The sequence below is a fragment of the Rhinolophus sinicus genome, linkage group LG02 (assembly GCF_036562045.2).
Source record: "Rhinolophus sinicus isolate RSC01 linkage group LG02, ASM3656204v1, whole genome shotgun sequence".
In the NCBI taxonomy this organism is placed as follows: domain Eukaryota; kingdom Metazoa; phylum Chordata; class Mammalia; order Chiroptera; family Rhinolophidae; genus Rhinolophus; species Rhinolophus sinicus.
Window position 1 is genome coordinate 103,848,105 of NC_133752.1, and position 11,001 is coordinate 103,859,105.

Consider the following 11,001-nt stretch of genomic DNA (forward strand, 5'->3'; position numbering starts at 1 on the left):
CTTGAGCCATTGAAACCACATGATGGTGAACTTCCTCTGCACTCCCCCCACCCCCACCTCCTCACCCTGCTCCTCTGTCTTCTGGCCCTTCCTCGTCTTGTGACTCTGGCAGAACTCCAGGGTGCTTATTCAACCTGTCTCAAGATACCCAGGCCCAAAAAGAAAGAACCGGCAAATGCAGACTCCAGGGCAAAGCTGACTGCCAAGAGTGCTGCCAATCACCTGAGGCTGAGCCGTGAGCACAAAGGAAGCTTTAAGTGTGGGAGTCAGCCTCCAGGGAGAGATGGAGCATATTCTCAGCCTTCTGAGCCCGTCCTTCCATGGTGAGACGTGCTAGCCACTGGCCTCCACATCGTCTAGTGAGCAATCATGGCAAACATCTGTTGAAGGCCTACTATGTGCAGGGCACTGCGCTCACAGTTACTTACTTGTATGGACACTATTGCTTTCACACAAGCCTCTTTCTCTAGGCTTCCTTTTCTAATCTATAAACTGAAGGAGTTAAGTTGACAATCTGAAAGTCAGCAATCACATTCTGACTGGTTCCTTGCTAGATTGTAAGCATTCTGAATGCAGAGACTGTCCCATTTATCTTTCTCTCCTCAACTTCTTGCACAGGCATGACATGGGAGGTGCTTGGTAAATGTCTGTTGAACAAACCAAACTTCTGAAGTAAGGCTCTTCAAGGTCTCCACAACCAGCCAAAGGCTGACACATGCCCATTACAAACGGATGAGAAACCATGGTATACAATTTTCTTATTGTTGGACAGCTGGGTATGTAGAAGCTTTGGACCTCCACAAAAGAATATCAACTGATTTCCGCCAACCTTTCAAAATCTAAAAGTTCTAAAAAATAGACAAACTGTATGACAAACAACGCTTTATTTAAAAATAGGCATCATTTTTTTAATAACTACTAAGTTAGAGGACTTACATTCCCTGATTTCAAAACCTACTACAAAGCTACAATAATCAAACAGTGTGGTACAAGTATAAGAATAGACATACAGATCAATAGAAAAGAGAATTCAGAAATAAGCCCTTACGTGAGTGGTTACTGATTTTCAACAATGGTGTCAAAGTAATTCAATGGAGAAAGAATAATCTTTTCAACAAACGGTGTTGGGAACAAATGGATACCGACTGGATATGCGAAAGGATGAATCTGAACCCCTACTTCCCACCATACAAAAAAATTAACTCAAAATGGATCATAGACCTAAATGAAAGAAAACTATAAAATTCAGACACAATATGGGAGTAAATTTTCATGATGTTGGATTAGGCAATGATTTCTTAGACACGACACCAAAACACAGATGATAAAAGAAAAAATTAATAAATTGGACTCCATCAAAATTAAAAATGTGCTTCAAACAACATCATCAAGATAGTAAAAGACAACCAACAGGCTTGGAGAACATCTCTGCAAATCATATATCCAATATGAGCTTATTATCCAGAATATATAAATAACTCTGATGACTCAATGAGAAAAAGACAAAAAAATCCAATTTAAAAATGGGCAAAGGATTTGAATAGACAGTTCTCTAAAGAATATACACTAATACTCAATAAGATCTTCAAAGATGCTCAATCATTAGGGAAAGGCAAATAAAACCACAATGACATGCCACTTCACACCCACAGGGATGGCTGAAATTAAAAACATGGACAATCACAAGTGTTTCCAAGGATGTGAAGAAATTGGAAGCACCATACATTGCTGGTAAAAATTGAAGATGGTGCGATGACTTTGGAAAACAGTTCGCAGTTAAATGTTAAATATGTAATTACAGTATGACTCAGTATCTCTCCTAGGTATCAACCCAAGAGAAATGAAAATATATGTCCACACAAAGACTTACACACCAAACTTTATTGCAGCATCATTCATAATAACCAAAAAGTGTAAATAATCCCAATATTCATCAACTGATGAACAGATTTATAAATGTGGTCCATCCATACAATGGGCTACTCCTATTCGGCAATAAAAAAGAATGAAGTGCTAATACACGCTACAATATGGATGAAATTCAAAAACACTATGCTAAGTGGAGGAAGCCAGTCACAAAAGACTATGTTTTATAGATGAGGCCATTCTTATGAAATGTCCAGCCTAAGCAAATCTATAGACAGACAGTAGATTAGTGGTTGCCTGGGGCTGAGGGTTGGGGGAATGGGGTGACTGCAAATGGATACAGAGATTCTTTTGAGTGTGATGAAAATGTTCTAAAAATAGATTAAGGTGGTAGTTGCATAACTCAGTAAATATACAAAAAAAAAAAAACACAAAATTACATACTTTAAAAGGGTAAATTTTGTGGTATGTGAATTATAGCTCAACAAAGCTTGTTTAAAAAATATCAACTTTTGAGGGAAAACAGACTTGTTTTTAGCTAAGGTGTTAAAGTCTAGCAAATGATAAGAGGAATTAATGTGGGGACTCTCATACTTAGAGGTGATTTTTTTTTTAATGTATTATTCAAGTGGGATAATTACGTTCCCAGAGCGGAAATGATATCACTATCAGTAGCTATTTGATATTGGGCAGTTTTAATATCTATTCATTTCTTTGCTCCTTGAGTTGGAAGGCCTTACTACTTGGGGAATCCATTAAGCTTTCATGTATCTTACTGATAGAGAAAATTAAGGAAACATTGCAGTGGTTTATTTAGACGCGTTGTGATAGCTAAAAGAAAAAAAGTGGGAGTGGGGGAAGCAAAATGATGGATGGCTTCTGCAAAATATACTCAGCATGGCGCAGACAGACAGGATGCCATAGCACTGTCCTGTTCAGAAAATGCTCATGAAAAGCAGTAATGAAAGATACATTTCTGGAGACAAAAATTCTCAAGTATTCGGCCATTCTTATTCTGACACACTCATCATTTGTTCTTGAGAAAATAGAGTATAAAATTGCTCGTGTTCTTAGAGGCAATATTTTTCCCTCGCCTCTTGGGTTTGCAGCTGTAACTGCCTCTTCTGTCAGTCGGTAGTTGAGCTGAATTCATTTAATCCAACAGACTGTCCAGTGTGTATTCCTCTTGCGATAATTTGGTGCATATATTCACGAGTGTCTGAGAAAGCAGGCTCCCCTGGCACATGCATGACCTGTCCCCACGCTGTGCTCAGTCAGGAATCGTAACACTGCCGCTCACGGACGCTGATAACCGGAAAGCTGATTACTTGGTAGGTCTCTCCTGCATCTTCGGATATTTGTGTTACAATTCTTCCCGTCTCTATTCCAGAAGATAAGTGGCAAGTTAGAAAAATGACTGATCTAGTTCAAGGCCTCAAGCCATCAGCAGAATGTTGTTTGCCCCAGGAATCAGCAAGCAGACCAGGGAGACACAATGCGTCCTATCTGGAGACCACACCTCCCGACACAAGCAAAGAGGCAGAGGGGGGCAGGCCCAGAGCATGTCAAAGTCAAAGTCACGCTGGTCTGTGCTAAACCCCCTCTGCCACCAGAGATAAACATTGGCTGAAAGGCACCTTCACAGATAAACTAATCAGACTTTACTGTTCCACTTAAGTGGCAGCTTCCTTCTTACATGTATTCTAAGAAATCACTTCTCCTTGCATATGAGTATCTGGGGGAGACTAGAGGTGTGGATGAAAGGGATAAATGGATCTATATATATGCAGGGACCTCCCCCTACCCTTCCTGTCAGAACTCAGAGTCAGGCCTGCACCCCTAGACAAGAGATCGGTTGAGTTTTCTGTGGGCTCTGCTCCAAGCCAAGGAGACAGGAGAGCAGGGGAACCAAGGGAGTTCCCAAACTCAGCAACTCAGCCAGCCTGGCCTTCTCGAAAGCTCAGTTAACACACTGCATCCTCATGCACTTCTCTCTCCCAACATAATGATCTCCTACTCTGAAATACAAGGAAACAACCATAGATGGCCAGACCACTGAAGAAAATCTCTAATAAGAAAAAGAGACCACATGAAATAAATAGAGAAAGCAATTTAGAGAAACCAGAGCCTGCGTACGAAGAGGGAAATAACCTTCCCAAAGAGAAGCTATCACTCATGGCTTCAGAGAGTCAAACAAGAAACATAAAATGTACTATGTAAAAATAACACAGAAAAGCAAAAGAATTCTTAAAAATTAAAAATGGGATTGCAGAAATGGAAAACAATAGAAGAATTAGAACATACACATGAGGAAATATCCTATAAAGTAAGAGCAAATAAAATAGATGGATATTTATAGATGACGTAATACAGAATTGTACACCTGAAACCTATGTAATTTTACTAACAATTGTCACCCCAATAAATTAAAAAAGAAAAAATAAAAAATAAATAAATAAATAAATAAATAAAATAGATGGAAAACAGGAAAGAAAAAAAAATTAGAGAATCGGTCCAGTGGGTCCGATACCTGAATAACAGGAATACAGACAGCAACAAGAGAAAATGGAGGTGAAGAAGTCAACAGTGAAGTAACTGCAGGAAATACTCTGCCCTCTGGGTTGATCCTTGCCCCGGCCAGCTGCCCTCAGGGCCACCTGTGAGAGACCCTGAGCCAGTGGTCCCAGCTAAGGCACACCTGGACCTCAGAAACAGTGAGAGCAATGTTCATTGTTTTAAGCTGCAAATTTGGGGGTAACTGGCTATGCAGACATTGGTAACTAATGTAATATAGTACCGGGCTCAGCATATATATAGTCGGAGAAAACACTAAACATGAATCTGACCAAAACCTGGGAGGAAAGCTGTGGACACACGGTGGGAAGGAGAACCAAAGCTTCCATTGAGGGAAGTCAAAAATGGTGTTGAAGACTAAAAACACAAAGAAGTAGAAATAAACAGTAAAAGCAATAAAAGGGCTGCCTCTGTGAAGAAGATAGGAGAAGGGTGGGATGCGGACACACTGTTTCATTATGAACCTTGACTCTTTAAGCTTGGTGCATGTATAAATTTGATAAAAATTTAAGCTTAAAAAGATTTTCTCAGCACACAATTGAGATGTGATTCCTTTGTTTCTTTTGTAAACTTATGTAAATTCCTTTTTCTGTCTTGCACAGAGTGGACAGACTAAGGCCAACTTTCCTCTAATAAATTTCCCTTAATATTATGTTTTGACCCTGAGTCTTCATTCAATCTTTTCAGTTTTTACAATCTCAAACTACTTCACTCTGTATCAAAGCTTCTACTTCCCTAAATTCCTAATCCTTTCATCCTTCTTTCTTTTTCTCTTCTTTGCCTTTGTATGTATGTGTGCACACTCCACACTGGGTCCTTTCCCCTTCTTCCTTCTTCCTAATGAAATAGAAGTCCCACCGTTGGCTTTGTAGAGTCTCAACATCCAGCCAGTGCCTGACACACAGAAGACACTCAACCCCTGTCCTGTAAATGAATGACCCTCCACACTGAGCATCCAATCCACCAAAGAGGCCTGGAAAGTGCGCGAACGGGTGAAGCTGAAAGAGAAGGGGTAAGGGAAGGCCATTGGCTAAGAAAGCCACTTAAGTCCTTGTGAGTGACTGTGGCTGTCTGGCTCAGTGGCAAGCCCCAGGACGCTGCACCAGGTTGCAACAAGCTGATGGCATGAGGAGCAGAAACGAAGCCAGGACGGCAGCCAAAGAGGTGTCATGTTCAACACAGGCCAGTACCAGCTCTGCAGTGGCGTGGAGTAAGAGGTACTCAAAGCTAAGATGGAACCACTCCCCCAAGACAAACAAATAACAAACCAGGGCAAAGGAGGGAAGCCAGCGAGGTGGAGGAAGGAGCCTGCAGAACCCGGGACCTGACTTCTGCTGAGGGTGGTACTGTTGACGAAAGGAAACTCTCTCCCCAGCCAGTCAAGGAAACTCCCAGCCAGGCAGGCGAATTCCTGTCACTGTGGGACCTTGGCCTGCCGGGAACTGGTGACTATCCTCTTTATGACTGAGGTTCAGAAATTGAAGAGAACTATTTAATTTTAGAGAGCCACAAGGGACCTCAGAAATCATCTTTCTAGTGCAAAGCCTTTCAGATTATTTGATTAATGTCTGCTGTCCCTCTAAGCCACCAGTGTCAGGGGTGCAGAGGCCTCGTCTGGGTTTACTCCTCATTGATTCTTCAGAATCACACTCTCTATCTGGAACATAATAGGTGCCCAGTACATACTGGATGGATGGATGGATGGATGGATGGATGGATGGATGGATGGATGGATGGATGGATGGACGAGATTGTGATGGTTAATTTTATGCATCAACTTGACTGACCATGAATACCCAGATTAAACATTATTTCTGGGTATGTCTTTGAGGGCATTTCTAGATGAGATTCGCATTTGAATCAGTGGGCCAAATAAAGTAAATGGGCCTCCCCAGGGTGGGTGGGCATCATCCAATCTGTTGAGAGCATAAGTAGAACAAAGGAGGAAGGAGCAATTTACCCTTTTTTCCCTGCTCACTGTTTGAGCTGGGACATCTCATCTCATCTTCTCTGGCCCTCAGTCTGGAATTTACAACATCAGCTCCCCTGGTTGTCAGATGCTCAGACTCGAGCTGAATTACACCACCAACTTCCTGGGTCTCTAGTTCACAGACAGGAAGATCTTGGGACTTCTCAACCTCCCTAATTGTGTGAGCCAATTAATTCCTCATAGTAAAGCGATCTCAATCTCTCTCTCTCTCTCTCTCTCCATATCTATATCTACCTGCATGTATATAGGTATACACACACACACGTATATGTATGTATGTGTGTACGTGTATTTACTGGTTCTGTTTCTCTGAAGAACCCAGAGAAATTAGTCAATTAGAGAACCGATCTGTGTTCGCTGGTAGGAATCCTGGCTGGATATTTTGAGTTTTGGAGAAGGTTTTCTTCTTCACAACTTTGGACAGGAAGAGAGTCACGTTTTGCTTGTTTCCCTTGCTCAAGCTTCCCACCACTCCACCTTGGAGGGATCAGATGCTGTGACACCCCCTACCCTGGATCGCCTCCAACAGACGCCTCCGTGTGTCCTGAGGGGTGGCCTGGTCATGCCTCCAAGCCCAGGGAAGGAATGTCTCTGTGTTTGCTCTCGGTTCGCCAAAACTGCACTACACCGGTTATGAAATCAGTTGTTTGTCACCCGCTTGAGATGACCTCCCCAAAGAAAACTGATCCAATTCCTGTGAGCCCAGAGCCCAGAGAGCGTTTCCAGAAGAGAAAAAAGTCAGCAAACAAATGGCTGAGACAACCCAACAGGTTCACACTCGGGACACACTGGGGACTGAACGCAGATGTGTCCCCTCATTTCAACACTGTGACGTGACCACACTCAGTGTGGCTACCCAGCTAACAAGTCTGGGGTTTACAAAATGGGGTGATTTTAATGCAACAATTCACTCTAATAGGATGCTCTAAGCAATAATAAAACTACAATTTGCTGAGCATGTATTAAGTGTCAGGTACTGAGCGAGGAGTGTTTATCATATAAGGGTTATCTCTAAATGTCACTGCATGAAAGGTGATGGAGAGCAGAGTTTGGCCCCCAAAAACATGCCTCTTTGGGAAACTGATTATTTTAAACTGATTCTTTTTAAGAAACAAAAGACATAATAACGATACCTCTTCAGAGAGTCATTCCTGGGATGAGGTGACATAATACATTGGCACTTAGGAAGACCATCTCAGGTATAAAGTAAATGCTCCATAAACATTAACCATCATAATTACAACCCAGCGCTGCCCCTTTCACACATGCACGTGCACACACAGTGAGCACCACTCACCGCTTACCCTCCAAATGCAGTCAGGCCATCATTAACTGGGCTGAGCTAGTCCAGGGGTTTAACGTGTTAATACCCATTAAATGAACGAATGCTCTATACCTTAGAACAGCTGCTCTGTTCAGACAGCTGCTCCTGGCAGGAGCACTAGACGTCACATAACCGACCACTTATTGGAGACACAAGCTTCTTTTCACACAACCTTCCCCGACCGTCTAGACTACGTTATGTGCCAGCGCCTCCAGCCTCAGTAGCACGTCTTACTTCCCTTTAGCAGCGCTCAACACTCATCTCATCATGTGCTCAGAATCTAGCTTTCTCTCCGGGCCAGCTTGTTCAACAGAAATACAAAGCAAGCCACATATGCAATCTTAAATTTTCTAGTAGCCACATTTTTTAAAGTAAAAGGAACAGGTGATATTAATTTCAATAATACATTCTATTTAACAACCCATTATGTCCAATATACGAGGTCTGAAAATTAAGTTCACAAACTCATCCTAGAAAAAGTGCTACATACCTCATTGCTGAATATCACTATGGTCACCTTCGAGGTGCCTCCCTTGGGAAGCTGTGCACTGATGTCAGTGCCTAGTCCACCCTTCAGAGCAATTCTGGAACTATTTTTCTGGAATGGCCATCAGAGCTGTCGTCATATTACCCTTGATGTCCTGAATGTCATCAAAATGTCTTCCTTTCAATATTTCCTTGATCTTTGGGTAAAGAAAGAAGTCACTGAGGGCCAGATCAGGTGAGTAGGGAGGGTGTTCCAATACAGTTATTTGTTTACTGGCTCAAAACTCCCTCACAGACAGTGCCGTGTGAGCTGGTGCATTGTTGTGATGCAAGCGCCATGAATTGTTGGCAAAAAGTTCAGGTCGTCTAACTTTTTCACACAGCCTTTTTAGCACTTTTAAATAGTAAACTTGCTTAACTGTTTGTCCAGTTGGTACAAATTCATAATGAATAATCCCTCTGATATCAAAAAAAGTCAGCAACATCACTGCAACAAGTTTGCAAACTGAATTGTCAGACCTTGTAATATTGGTCCAACATGTAATCAATATAAAAATTATTAATGAGATATTTTACCTTTTTTGTACTAAGTCTTTAAAATTGGTGCATATTTTATACTCCCAGTGCATCTCAATAGGTACTAACCACATATCCAGTGTTCCATAGTCAGACGTGCTCGTGACTACCAGGGCACATCTCTAAGAGCCCCTAAGGGTGGGGCCTCAGTGTTCCTGTTCGCTGTTGTGGGTTCAGGGTCCAGAAAAGGTCATTACAGAACGCAGTATACAGAGGGAGCTCAGTAAGTATGAGCTGGATGATTGGATGAACACATGACCGGGATTCTAAATGCACAGTTGGTATAAAACATTAAACTTCCCGTCATGCTTGTGAAACAGATCTGCGTGGATCAGACGTTTCACCATGATCTAGTAAGTGGGTAGGGTCACTCTGTTGCCACTATGTCCTGTGTTTCTCAACAGAAAGGTCACAGGCTTCAGCGGAGAGTAAACAATAAAAATGTGTACCAAAAACATCCTCTGTAATGACCTGGGAGCTTTTCTCAACATACATCGAATTTCCTCATCTTTGAAGGTTTGGGGCGGGGGGGCAGGGTTGGTGCAACATGAGAACGCCTGAACCCTAACCCTGCCTCCGTCCAGCTGTGGGACCTTAGGCAAATTACTTCACCTTTTTATATGTCAGTTTCCTCATCTGTAAAACCACATGAGGTTGCTATGACGGTTAAGTAAAATTACCCAAATAAAGCCCTTACTTAGCGCACGGTCTGACGCACAGTAAGTCCTCAGTGAGTGCGCTGGCTTTTCTTCTTCCCGGCACTTCCCACGGCCCCACGTTGCTCTACTTTCCCACTGCTGCGAATGCAAACTGAGGCCAGTGTCGCCACCAGGGCCTCTCTCCTCACCAGGGTCCTTCATTCGCTCCCTCTCTTCTTCATCCTCCTCTCATTGTTCAAACTGCTGATACTTGATCTTTTCTACTTTGCGTCCCAGTCCCAGAACAACTTCGCATCCACTAGCCAGGTCCCTCCCCAGGCGACCCTCTTCCTTCAGGTGTCTCAGTTAACCGTTCAGCAAGGGTAACCCTTGATTTGCTGTCATCTTCTTAAGGAACACGACAGCTGAAATTCTCACCTGCATCTTATTCTCCTCTACACCACAGCACACCTTATCTGGCTCTTCGTGCAGGATACCCATCACTGTCCAAGAGCCTAAATGATCCCTGAAAATGGGAGGTTGAACCACATACAGAACAACAGCATGAAGGAACTACGTGCGCAGCCAGGTAGCTACAGACAAATATTGCCAGGCTGCAAAAGATACCCAGAAAGTCTGACTGCAATAACTGAAAACCCACCTCCATGTGTCACTGTCGTTTCTACTGAACAAGCCACACCCAACTTCTCCTTCCAGCTGACTGCCCTTCCAACAGACTCTACCTTAAGGAAGGAAGGCTAGTGTTCTTTGTGCCTGAGACGGCCACAGATCTCAGGCCTGCCCATCGTACACTCGCCAGCATCCATGACATGACTTGATTCTTCAAATTTGCCCCATAAGTGTGAGAGTCAGTGGCTCAACCAATTAGTTTGGCTCCTTATGAGATTTGGTGTAAATAATCTAGAAATAATTGGCTAACCAGGAAGAAGAGGAGATCAAAGCAAACACATATAGAGAAGCAAATATGCCATCACAAAGAAAACCAGGGTATTCACACCCGAGGGCAAACTGAGTTAGAAAGAGTAATTGGGTATGGATGCTGAGGGCTGCCTGGTTATACTTACAAACCTCGTGCAACTTTACAATGATCTCCTGCATAGGAAACAAAACCGGAGGCAAATTTTACATGGTGATGCTTTCTGGGGAGGTAGGTGCAATCCCAGGGCAACAGAGAGAAAAGGGAAGGAAAGGGAAGTGAGAACATGGGAAAAGCAAATACAAGGTGTATGCTACCTGGCTACACAGCTGTCATGGCCTCGAAAGACAACACAACTGGTTGTTCAGTCACGTGGGACATTTCAGGGAAGGTCAAACAGCATCACTGCCCCAGAAGAGTTCGTGGGTGGGGGCAGGAGGAAGGTGGGGAGGGAAGGAAGAGGAATTTACATGCCAACTGCTTCCATCACCTGTCTCACTGGTCAGAACTCATTGCATGGGGGCACTAAACCTCCCTCGTCCCCACCCCATACTTTGATCAATGGTGTGTGAACTCACCTATACTTCTAGGTTGAGTCCCCCCAGGAAGC

General features: G+C 43.1%; 1 long non-coding RNA gene across 1 annotated transcript; it reads right to left on the bottom strand.

The window, feature by feature from the left end:
* Positions 1-865: 865 nt before the first annotated feature.
* Positions 866-8,489, bottom strand: LOC141570039 (uncharacterized). Its single transcript, XR_012493783.1, has 2 exons — positions 8,245-8,489; positions 866-3,247 (listed from the first exon to the last, which is right to left on the bottom strand). It is a non-coding gene; the product is annotated as an uncharacterized LOC141570039 (long non-coding RNA).
* Between the last annotated feature and the right edge of the window lie 2,512 nt (positions 8,490-11,001).